Source organism: Diorhabda carinulata, chromosome 1, assembly GCF_026250575.1.
Source record: "Diorhabda carinulata isolate Delta chromosome 1, icDioCari1.1, whole genome shotgun sequence".
Classification (NCBI taxonomy): Eukaryota; Metazoa; Arthropoda; class Insecta; order Coleoptera; family Chrysomelidae; genus Diorhabda; species Diorhabda carinulata.
This window is the reverse complement of record NC_079460.1, coordinates 7,276,117-7,289,725: the sequence shown is the minus strand read 5'-3', so window position 1 is coordinate 7,289,725 and position 13,609 is coordinate 7,276,117. Positions and strand designations below refer to the sequence as shown.

The 13,609-nt window shown below is 31.2% G+C and overlaps 1 long non-coding RNA gene across 1 annotated transcript in view; it reads right to left on the bottom strand.

Annotated features, from left to right (window-relative positions):
* LOC130898312 (uncharacterized) overlaps positions 1 to 13,120 on the bottom strand; it is a 43,882-nt gene extending 30,762 nt beyond the window's left edge. The window contains exons 1-2 of the long non-coding RNA XR_009059881.1: positions 12,926 to 13,120; positions 4,467 to 4,683 (exon numbers count right to left, since the gene is read on the bottom strand). This is a non-coding gene — a long non-coding RNA (uncharacterized LOC130898312). The remainder of the gene's footprint in view (positions 1 to 4,466; positions 4,684 to 12,925) is intronic.
* Positions 13,121 to 13,609: the final 489 nt, after the last annotated feature.

Genomic DNA, 13,609 nt, shown 5'->3' with positions numbered 1-13,609 from the left:
ATACTACCCATATAAGAGTGGCGACAAAAGAAATTGTGAAAACTACCGAAGTATGACAATAACAAGCATACCAGCAAAAATAACGACAAGAATAGTGTATAAAAAAATAAGAAATAAGATCGAAGAAACTCTAGAGGAATCACATTGATTGACAAATTGATCAAATAAGTAAAGGAGATATATTTAAAATACTTAATCATAATTTAAATTAGACAATAAGACAATAGCCATGAGTAATGTACAAAAATAATAAAAATGTACGAACAAACAACGCAGAATAGGGATAATACAATAAATAGAGTAAGATTAAAGAATATAATATAGGGACTTGGAGGATGAAGTCAACATATAAAATGTAATTTATATTCGCGGATGATTTAATATGGTTAAAAAGATCGAAAGAAGATCTTTCGATCTCCATAATCTGGAAATATATAATACGACAATGAATGAAATGAATATGAAACTATACACCAATAAAACTAGCTATGATAATAGCAAGAGAAGTACATAATATTCAAATACAGGGGAAACAAATTGAACAAGAAAAAGTACAAACAGCTAGCTGCATTAGTAAAAAGAAATGCCAGGAAATAAATAAAAAATCTGGAAAAGTGGTTAAATTATTCAATGCAATTTAATCATAATTCTTTGAGAAGACCCACACGACGGTAAGCTGCCTTTGGATTCAATAAAAATGTGCAGAATCTAACAAAAAATTTTATTTTTTAAAGCATTCAACTGTCGAGAGAACAGATAATCATAAGGTCGTTAAAAAGTTTCGCGGCTATGGCATACACACTGTTTTTCGGGCGATCGTTGAAATTATTAAACTAGATAATTGCAAATAAAAATAATGCTCTAAAATAAATAGCAGCTCAATTTATTTAACAATGTCACCGTGTGGTATGGAAATGATATGTTTCAATATATACAAAATATTTTAACAGTTCTTGACAAAATATTTCAGTACTTTCTACTCCTCCTGAACCCAAAAGCGTTGTAAATTCGGCGATTTTCCTTTTAATACTCGAAAAATCTAAACGGCAGTAAGAAAAATGTTACGGCAAGTTTCAAGATTGGTAAGACAAACAGAATATTAAGACGGTGTCTGAAAAGATTTTATTGGCTTATTTGATGCAGATATCAAATGTTGCAGAAAGTTCAACTTTATGGAGCATTTATTCCATGCTGAAGTGCATGCTGAACATACGAGACAATATCGAAAAGCAGTTTTCAAAATTAGTACCATTCCTGAAAAGAAAAGCAGTAGGTCATTGAAGATATTCAGGAAGAGAATGTTGTATTAATAGTAACCATTCCTGATACCAAAACAGATAAGGAGCGTTTTTTCACTGCTACTTATATTGATTTCATAAAAATTCGACCAAAACATATTATTATTAATAGTCGTATATTCTTGAGATACGTACACGGAAAGTACGCCGCACAAGTTGTGTGCATACCATTGGGAAAATACCCAGTATGATGCCAAGTATCTCAGATAACCAAATCCTGAAACATATAGGGGTTACTGTTTTCGGAGAAGTTCTGCCACGCTGCTTGCCAATACTGGGGCTGATATGTCAATTCTTAGACGTCACGGGGGATGGAAGTCCACGACAGTAGCGGAAGGATATAGAGAAGAATCTATCGAAAATGAGAAGCAAATTTCCAACTCAATTTCTGGCGATATAGTATCTAGTTTGAATGTAGGTAATAACCATTATTCAGAAACACTAGATGTAATTGCTCCAACTTCTGGAGTAAATATAAGTAATAATACAAACTGTACAGTTAATGTTATTATTCTTCATAAATAAGTACTTATGTATTTGTTGGTATTCAATAAAAAATAATCCTTGTCTTTGTAGTATTTTAGAAATGTCAAATTGGGAAGTGATATTCAAATTAGGTGGTGACGTGTGGTTTCGCGGCAGTTGATGTGGGTAAGGGCCGCAAAATTAAATTTCGCGGACTGTGATGAGAACGCGAAATACTGACTTCGCGTGCAATTGCACGAAAAATATTATTCGAGGCACTTCTAGTATTAAAAAAACAAGGCTTCTGGAATCATGAAGCGCTCATAGTATTGTTGGCCACGAGATTATTTTCAATTATGTGCAAATTAGAAAAAGTTTGCTTCTATTTGCTCCTTCCACAAACAATTCGTTCGTTTGAACGACCCATTTCATTCCTTCGTCACATCGATAGATACATTTTTCATAAATATGTTGATATTGTATTTTATGGAATACCAATCTTCTTTTGGGCTTTTGGGGAATGATACGGGGTCTAATACACATAAATCTTAACCACATTCAATAGACCAATACTGAATTGGTTGTATCATTTTTACACTGTTTTGCTTTATAGAGTTAAGTTATTTTAAACACAAATCTCATTCAAATGACACAACTTTTCAATACATCTTATTATGTATCTTAGAAATATGAATAGGAGCCCCTCTATGTCGTTGAATAAACTTACTTAAAGTTTATGTTTGCATCAAGCATTGAGAAAAGAGACATTAAATTCACTTTGTACCTATTCTCTCAAAACAATTACTTAATAATTTTTCTGATACAAAAAATGAAGCTAACCTTGGCAGCAGTAATTATTTGATCAAATATAAAAGACGGTTACAAAGTAAATCACGTTCAACCATTAGCAACATTGGAACAATACTTGTCAGAAAACCACTGAATCGTGTGGTAACATAAGGGTGAGGTATTATATTGCTGGCTATAAGGTATTGAATCAGTGAAGCAAAACATTTGATTAAACATAAACTGCTCGGAAAACTAGAAGTTTACGATATTTTATTTAATTAGAAGTAGTAGCTTATCGATTTTTAAACCTTATTTCTTATTTTCTTCATTAAATATCTTATTTCATTGACGCCATGAAAATTGTTTATTACACAATTATGGGGGATAATTGTATTTGCACAGTGATGATTAATATTACTAAATCAGTAAGAAGTAACAAAGTTTTTTGTACAGATTTTTGTATTTCTAAAGATAAAAAAATAATTTTTCTAATAACTAAACAAACTGGAATACGGAGGAAGACCAATAAATTTTAAGCATTTTGTGCTGATTAACAAATTGAGTTTACAAGAAAAATATACAAATATTGCTGGAATAACAGCATACTATTCTTCGATAAATTACCCTTTTGTTCTGTTCGGATCATATGAGGTTAATATCTTAGTTTTTCTCAAAATTATTTTACACCTCAATATTCCGATGATTAAGTACTAAGTTATAAGATTTAAATCCCGAGGCTCAATCCGTTCGACAATGTATCGGATGAGACGAGGGAATTTTATTCGGAAATTCTATGAGATTATCCCTATAAGAGTACGAAATGAGAAAATTATCCGAAGAATGATATTCAAAATCTTATACAACCCATTCTTCGTCGTTTACAAAATGTTGCCATTACAAGAGAAACGGAAATCATACTATTCGAATGAAATTATAACGTCTCGTATCAAATTACAATAATTACTTAAAATGTATCCTTAATTTTTTATAATTCTTGTAATGCAATAAAAGCAATTGTGGTGAATGTGTAATGGAATATTCCATTATTTTTCGTTTGGAGAATGGTTCTTGGGAAACGGTAGATTGTAAATCATGATCATAAAATGAACTCAACGGGATTTAGTATTTCATTATTCCAATTATTAGTGATTATTAAAGAGAGGTTTCATATGCTAAAAATTTTGATGAAACATGGGCATATATATGCACTAAAAAATTTCAAAATGCATGTTTTGTATATTTTTATTTAAAAGAATACAAATTATTTACATTTATTGATAAAGCTGGAGATACCTACAAATAGGGAATTTGTGTATTATTCTAACAATTCTCAAACAATCTTTTGTAACTATCTATCCGGAAATTTTTTACTTATTTCAATTTCTATTCAAAACTTTGTAAATTTTCTCGAAGGTTGTGCTGTTTTTTATAAACGGTTAAATATTTTTTATTTACTATCTGAACAATGTTACCTGAAAATTTTTAAATATTTTTTTCAAATTCTTCATCAATTTCAACGGATTCTATTAAAATATTTTTTGTTTCTCTAAATTATTTATCGCTTTTTCTACAAAACTGTGATGCATTTTGATAAAGGTTAGTTGATTTGCCAATGAAGCTTTGTGCCTTTGCAATAGCAGTACTGTCCTCAGCATTAAATTTTACAAGCAATTTCTCAATTGCTACGAAACGTTCAGTATAGAATATTACTGCTTCCAACCAAGTTTCCCAAATATAGAACCGAATCCTCGAAAGACATCTAATATTTTTAGCCACTCTGTTGCATCGCATAAGCTAAACAAGTCACATGAATTGAATTTGAATAAATTATTTTAAATTGTTACCTACCTGTAACCATGTGAGGAGCATCTGATATAATGAGTAAATTTTTTTCAGTAGGAACTATTATATTACGTGCAAAATAATCGGTTTTTTCAGAAGTACATTCGCAAAATCATCGCCTCCCATCAATCAGCATTAATTCTTGTTGTTCATTAGATGAAGTCATGAACGTCGGTCTACCGTCTAGGAGTACTTGAATTTTTTTCCCAATCATTCATCTCCTTACATGTTGACTTGTGTAGTTCTGTCCCAACATGTTAGATCACCGAAAATTTCCGTTTGTCGGTACCTAGAATAAGAAATTTTTTTCAAACTTACCAAAACGAGAGGAGGACAGTAATCTTAAAAAACTCATCATTTTTCTACAGGCTTCAGAGAAGATTTTTCCAGTGATCTAAGCAAGCTTGAGATAACTTCTGATCTAGAAATTTACACTCAGAAATAAAAATGCTTTTACCGAAAAACTAAACGTTTATATTAATCGACCAACAGCCATTGATGAAGTGATGAGGTAATGAATTAATGATAAACTAAAATTGAAAACATCAATCCCCACCGCATCTATTGAGAAAATGTTTGGGAGTCCCTAATTAACTGCCTGGAATATAGTACCCGGAAGAGGAGAGCAAACTCTATGAGTCACATTAGAACAACCACATTTTCTGAAAAATTCAGCATTTAGCATATAATCCGATCTTTAATTATGATAAAATTGCGTAAACTGAGACTATTAATGAGGAAATTCTTTAACCAATTATCTCTAGAATATTGAAATAAATATTTGTTAGAATTAATTGAATATAGTTTTCTAGATGCAATTTTATTATAAATATACTTCCATTTCATATAAAAAAATACGAACCACTTGGTCTTAGCTTCGGTGTCGCTGTAAGAAGTATTGCCAATGCAACGAACAGCAATTTCTGTGAAGGTTGTTATTCGTAATATTATTTTGCCAGACTTCCTTTCAGTTTTCACTAATAATAATATTTAAATAATTCAACATATACGTACTAAGAATTCATAATAAATACTGACATTTTACCCGTATATTCCATCAACTCTGGGTCAAAATGTTTATATGTATTGAGATAACCATCTTTCACTAGGTTAATAATATTTGAATCTATGAAAAGCGAATATATTATTTTATCAATTTTTATAGCGGTATAGAAACGAGTGATCAACAACTACAAGACACGAACATAAATTACCAATTCAGGCAAATTGAAATTTATAATTACCATTTTTTTCACCGTTGCGTTTGGGTGGAAAGTTCTTAAATGCTATTTTGATTGAAATTTTTAGTTTTGGTACTTACACGGAGATAAGTTAGGAGAATATGGAGAAAAGTCGATAAAAAAAAGTCACAAAGGAAATTTGTTTTTTGTGAGAGGAGCTCTAATACGTGATAAGGTTTAGTTCAATCTTCTGGTATAAATGTCACATAAATAATAGGAAGTTTCCAATAATTTCTTGATTTTCAACTTATTAAAATGAAACTGAATATCTTGAATCTTGACCTCTGTTTCTCTCAGTTTCAGGATCGTATTTGTATCAAGTATCATGTTTCATATTTAGATAAGATGGAGTCAAAAAACTCTTTAATATTTGCTCTGGAAATTATTTCTTTGTAATGGTTCACACAGATGTACATATCGCCCTCTTAATAAAATTATGGCTTAATGCTGTTGTAATTAGTAATAATCTGTAGCAATTATTTCATCAACTTCACGATTTGATACACTTCATCTTCCTGATCTTGCATAATCTATTGAATCATCTACTATGAACCACATGTATATTTGGGCTTTAATATACGCCACGCATCTACCAAGTTTGAAAAAAAATGATATTTCCTCTTTAATTCATTATAAATTTATGACATACAAAACAAAAACAACTGTTGTTAAGACCTATTAGCAAGAACTCAGCACGCTGGAAGCAAATTTTATCTTTCTAACGGTACATCAAACCACACAATAATTATTACATTAAATGACTGTAATCTGAGTTTTCCAATTAAATGAACAAAATGGTAGTGTCTGTGTTTTTATATAAATTTAATTACCTCCACGTATTCTTCAAATTCATATTTTTGATACCTATTTAGATCTCATAGATTTCTCATATTCAGTCTACATACGAGGTGTAATTAAAAATACAGATGTTACTATATATTATATATATATATTGTACTCAGTATATTTCGAAGCTTTTATCCTTCCTATGTTGCTGCTACTAAGTATCAAACTTCTATGTCTTTCCATTCAGTGTGTACGACGTGTGTTAAAAAATAGTTTGAATAAAGTTTCATAGTAGCATTACTTACGTTATATCTATTTCAACTGGTATGTCTCATATCATGGTGTGTTTAGACAAGTTAAACCCATTGGCTACTATATAATCAGGACGCCATTAAATGCAAGCAAGCAAAATCAGAAAATGGCAAAAAGTTAACCAACTTCTTGTTTCAAACAGACTATTCGAATGAGCTAAACTAAAAAAGTTAAATTCTACGGGCGTAGCAATTTACTAGCTGATTTGTAAAAAAATCGGATTTATATTTACGTGCTTTTTAAAAATCATTTTTATACCGATCCTGATGCCGATCCATTATCAAAATTTTTACTGGAGACAAAAGTTAGGTTTATACGTATTACTTAGAGACTAAAATTTAGAATTCTTAATGGAAAACCGATGACCATCTCACTCGTCAAACTCGAACACAAAAAGATAGTCATTCGATTGTGACGACATATAACGACCATAACCATTTCTAAGGGCAAGCAACGGCTCCATTCTCCATTCTCCATACTTTGATTCGAGTTTTTGGATGCTAAAAGTTTTCCTCTCTATCTACATCCACCTTGATCAACAGATTTAATACTATTTTTGACATTTATATAGAAATAAGAAAGGAGAAGGAACCCATATGAAAAAAAACATTCCAAAAATGCTACCAGTATTGGAATCTTAGTAGTAGAGTTCTCAAATAGAATAATTGACCTTATTTTTCGATAATACCTCAAAGGCCTTACAAAGACCTGCATATGAAGATAGGCTTTTACATAAAAATTTAAGAGAGATTTATATATATATATATATATATATATATATATATATATATATATATATATATATATATATATATATATATATATAATATACACATGCATAATTTTAAGGATCGGTATTTATTAAACAAATTTCCCAGATAGCATCTTCTAGTTAATCAGTTAAATAAGTGCAAATTTATCTCGGTTGGATTCAGTGACATAGTTATTGTTCTTATTTAAATGTGTCATTCGCATTCAAATATTTTATAAAACAAAATGATTTAGAATTATTCACCATCAGCGGATGACTCGGAGTCTATATCACGTGATCGTAATATCCGATTGCAGTGATTAATAGGTACGAAATGCGGTTTGGGATTACGGATTATAAACAATTAGGATGTTAATACCTAAACATAGTAATGCAGATTCGTGAAATTATCAACGTTCGTCATTAAGTAGAATTAGCGTTTCAAAGGCAACAAACATTTATTCACAGTTTATGAGTCACTATTAGTTTGGTATACAGTATACCTATTATTTCAAAGCGTACGAAGCTTTTTCAAGATTACTTTCCAAAATCAAGTCTCAAATATTATAACAGGCGAAAACATGAAACAATTTATCCACATATTTTAATACATGATCACGGTTTTTGTTCAATTTAAATGTATAACGTGTTAATATTTGTCGACGCTTCGACTGACTTTCAGCCTGCATCGAAATATTTCGATGTAAGCCATAAATTTACGTACATACATCTTGTCGTTCTCCTGTGCTTCAAGAATTAATATAGATTATACTATTAAAACATGGTGCCTCCTGTTTCTCTTTTTTTATTATATCTATATGTTTGAATTGGGTCCCTGCACTGTCTTCATCATTATAAATTTTGTTTCCTAATCTAGTTTATAATTTGTTTTGTATTATAGAACTTGTCCTCCAGGAAACTACACCTGTTAAAAATAGGAGGATGGCTGCAACCAAGTATACTAAAGGCATAAGGGAACTAATATTTAAAAAAAATTCCGAAGAAAATGGTAGCAATCTAGAGCCCCACTAAATAAAATTATTCTCAACCATGTTACATAAAAAATTGAAGAAGAATCGAAATCACCTAAGAGAATTGACAGCAGAACTCACTACCCACTCTGGAAAACCACTACGAGACTAAAAAGACCCCTAATGAAAATACCACCTATCACATTGGAAGATGGCACATGGGCTAGAAATAATGAGAAAAATTCAACAATATTTGCAAATCATCTAGAATAATTTTTCAACCACATGAAGATCAAGATGAAGAACTCACTCTGAAAGAACATCTGCAGATTCACCAAGAAATAGAGTTCACTCCTCCCAAAGAAGTGTTTACCGAAGTAAAAAAAATATCAATCCAAAAAGTGCTCCAGGCTTTGAACAAATCACTGAAGAAACTTGAAAAAAATTACCCAATAAAGCAATAGTCAAACTAACTAGCCTAATAAATGCTTTCCTATACTTACTGTACACGTGTGATATTCCAGAGTGAGAAAACATTATCATAGCTACCTTCGCCGACGACACTGCCATTCTAGCAGTAGGAAAGAGCAAAGATGAGAAAACCAACAAGCTACAAGCAGTTGTCCACTGTATCTATGACTAAATCAGTATATTAACAACAAAAGAACAAATAATAACCTGATTGTACACTCAAACTAAGCAAAATACTTAGGTACTACCTTAGATACCAAATTTCGAAAGAAAGAGTATGTTAAAAAGAGAAGAGAAAAACTGGGATTGAAATATAGAAAAATGTACTGGCTAATTACAAAAAATTACTTTGACTCTACATAATAAGCTTATACTTTTGAACCAGATATTTAAGCCTGTATGGAAATTAGCCAAGAATCACAAAGAAAGGATACCGTAGTTTTAAGTTTGAAACTCTAATATATTAAAATGCTTTATAAAATACATATTCTGAGAGTTTCAAGTATTAATCACACTTTTCATTAGAAAATATTAGTAGCTTGAAGAAAAATGGATAACAGCATGAAATAAACTAAAGTAATAATAGTTCATCTTGTAATATGAAGTAATCAATTATAATAAGAATAGGCTTTTGAAGGAGCTTGACCTACATTTAGACAGTGTGTTGCAGATGTGCAATTATCAGGCACACAAAGACTGCATTAGGAAAAAAAAGGCGACGAATCACTATTACGTGATATGCAAGTCATTGATATACACTGTTGTCACGTCTTCACGTAAAAATTATAGAGGTACTCTTTAATAAACATTTCTCCTAATCTAATATTTTAATGTTTCCATTTAATCGTGACATTTCTTTTCAAACTAAATTTTTTCCAGCACCTATTTGCAATTTTATTCGTAAAGTGTGGGTTTTTATTTTGATTCACTTTATTACATTTTATGATTTCTAATGTCTTGGTGTCGCGAACACAATTTATCTAACCAGTTCACATCAATACTCTTGTTAAGGGCTTTTCCTCGTTGTAATAGAATTGTTACTTCTATGTAATAAATAATCGTGCGTAATTTTAGTCTTATCTGGTTACTATGACTTGTTTTAGGTAACTATTTCATAATCGTGGCAATTGTTCAACACTTTCCTTTGTCTTAGTCTTAACTGAAGATGAATTTTCAATTTGATGGAAGCTTTCACTATAAACCACACTATTCATTATATGTACATCGCTGCTTAGGGTAAGTTCTTCGTTGAATTCTTTGAGAGGGCACCCACAAATAACTGACATCTAAAGTGTTGATTTGTAGTGGATGTAGTTAAATCTCCATTTGTGTTTCAAAAGGGTTGTTTGAATAAATAAATAAAGGAGCTCACAACATTTGATTTGTATCTATACAGCTTACGTCAGGTGATTTATATTTCAAGCTAGGGTTAATAAGAAGTGATAACAGCAGTTCCAACCCAATTTGGGGTTTTGGGTACAATCTTTTTGTTGTATGTATAACTAATCTCCAATGTTCCAATAAAGAGAATAATCACCAATGGAGAAATTCATGACAAAAATCATATCTTAAATATTTGCTGATTATTTGGTATATCTATTTCAATTGAAAACGTAATGTAGTCCACAAATTAATATTTTCTCTCCACCACAGGCAAACAACATTGGAAGTTGGGTAACCCAAATAGAGAGAATGCCTTATAAGAAATGTCGATTTTCATATGTGAAAATTCCTACGTCTCACTTCAAACATGTCGTAACTTGTTAAGACTAATCTTTAATTCTAAGAAGAGTACAATTGCTTCACTTTTTTTAAATCATTCTCTCTTTTGTTATGGACGACGCAGTAATATGTAGTGAGATAAATATGAAATTCGTGTATTGTTAAGATATTGGAAGTAAAAGTTTAAAGCAGTTGAACCAGCCGTGGCCGCAAGGAAATATTTGAAATTAAAGGAGAAGACACACTTAATTATCAAACAGCACAGAATTGTTTGGATCCTTTTAATAGTGGAGATTTGACGCTTGAGGATCGTTCGTGCTCAGGTCGCCCACCTGCGTGGAATATAGAGGTTACAAGAGAAGCAGTAACTAGTACTAGCACTAGCCAATTATTGGATACCTGGAACTTCTAAAGATACTATACGTCGCTATTTGAAATCATTAGGTAGGATATATGAAAGTTGTCGAATAGTGCCACACACGAAATAACAAGATTCAAGCGAATGTTCGAGTAGAGGTGTGTGAACTATTTCTCGCCCTGCCGATCATTTTATTAGACGCATAGTTACTTGCATAGAAAAATTTATCTTAACATCGCAACATGGAAAATCGCTAGTTATACAAAAGACAATTACCAGAACCCGTAGCAAAGAGGAATCGATTTTAAACACTTGGTGGTATTGAACTCCTACCACATCCAGCATTTGATCCGAACCTTGCACCGTCAATTACTACTTATTTATATGCATGGCATTCTTCCGTGAAAAAAAAATTTGTATACAAAGAAGATGTTGAAAATGCAGGGCTACATTTTTTTGCACCTTAAACCAAAGAATGGTTTTACCAAGGTCACAAGGGCCTCATAAACTTCGCATATAGATGCTTTCTTTTTTGTATAATTATTCAATAAACAAAAATTGGGAACCGACATTACTTATGAGGCACCCTCTTTACAACCCAAGGTAGATGACATGATATTCACTTGTTACAATATATTTTTTATAGAGCAAAACATAATTATAATATAATGCTTATCAAAAAACAGTAACTTTAGCTGTGGATATCAATTGCTTATGAAAAATTACATTGGAGTAAATAAATGCTGCTCTTGATTCCATTTTGAATGGTTTGTGTAGATGACGAGATTACAACTCATTTATAATGTTATCTTCAAGGAAAGATATTTGGAAAGGGTTCAGGATATAATATGTGTCGAATTTTTCAAATAATGTTGACGTTAAATCAGAGGGAGCATACAATAAGTATTCCTCATTGAATTTTGATTCTGTCTCTCCGAGCTAGATAGCCTTTTTTCAAATCCCACACTTGAGGAAATTCATTTGAATTATTATTATACAGTTTTTCTCAATAATTTAACAACATATATGGTTTATAAGTCAATGTGAGAAGATATTTTTAATTTCAATCATGGTAAACGCTGCTCAATGGCGTGTATATACAACGCGGTAAAGAATAAATTCAATTTTTGCGTTATTATGTACTAATAACCTTAAACAAGTCGATTGGAAGACATGGAACGATCGATTGACCGGCTAGATCCCCAGATTTGACTCTTCTCGATTACTTCTTATGGGGTTATTTAAAATCTAAAGTATATTTTAATAGACCAGTCAATATTGCTAATTTAAAAGTTGTGATAACGGAAGAAGGTACTGTAGGGGGATAGGAATAGGAAAAATTAAAATTTGCGTGCACACAGAACTCGTAATATTTGTATTATGGTTCTTTGTAAAAAATGTTAATCTGAAAAAAAGATCTGTCCAGCTAGAACCACGGGCCGGTATGAGCTTTCCTTACTAGAAAAAGATGTCGGCCGGGCATGTTAATGATAATACGGAACTTCTTCAATTAAACGGTACCTACTAAAAATACTAATAATATATAAGTTGTGAAACCTATTAACATTCCACTTAATTTTATTGGGATTATTACTCCTACCATTTAGTCATTTTTGCTCTAGAGAATGATCAATAACATATAGTTATAATAAAATAAATCTAATTGAAATAAATTTCTTGCTGTATATACTTTACACTACGCACTTTACGGCTTCACTGGTAAGAGAAGTAAGTATTCATTAAGCGTGTCACAGATACAAAGAACCGCGTAAGTAACTAACCGATTTGGTTTGTGACAATGGAACATATTTAATAAAACCACTTTATTTCTTCTTTTATACCAGTACCCAGCTAAGTAATGAATTCATATTAGGAACGTCACGATCTAATCTGAATAAAATATAGAAATTGTAGCTCACCTTGCTTTTTTATCTTCACACGGACTAATGTTTTACTATCGAATGAAGAGCTTCTAATTTACTTTATCCGTTTTACCATTTCTACACATATAACTGCTTTGACTGAGACACATCTGAGATTTGAAGTCTGCAAATATCTAAACAATATAATAAATGTTTAACGACGAAATATTGTTTTCATCAAATGAGATATTAGTCATCAAACTCGGCGATAAAAACAATTATTATCAATGTGCCGATTGGTTTGATATGTCACGCATTTTGCTCATACACAACAATAAATTCAAAATATTATTTTTTATCATGGGATCCTAAACAATTCTTTTCATGTGGAAAAAATACCACGTAATTTCTTTTAACCGTTAACAACCATTTGTAAAACTACTGATTAATTACTTTTGGCGACAAAGGGTCATTAAATTTATCTTTGGTCTCGGATAATTCGTCTCAGCTACAGCTACCGATCTTTCAGATTTAAGTGAAGTTGGTAGTAATAAACAAAGTTGGGAAAGATGAAAATTGTAGAAGTAATCTTTTCAACATACTAATGAATCAGCTACTCATAAGTGGTTTATTCGACATGCACCACTTAATCTGTACGGAACTATTAAATTCAAGCACGGAAGTTTAACAAGAATCAAAAATTCATAAATTGAAGATGTATATCAAAGCAACATTACTAAA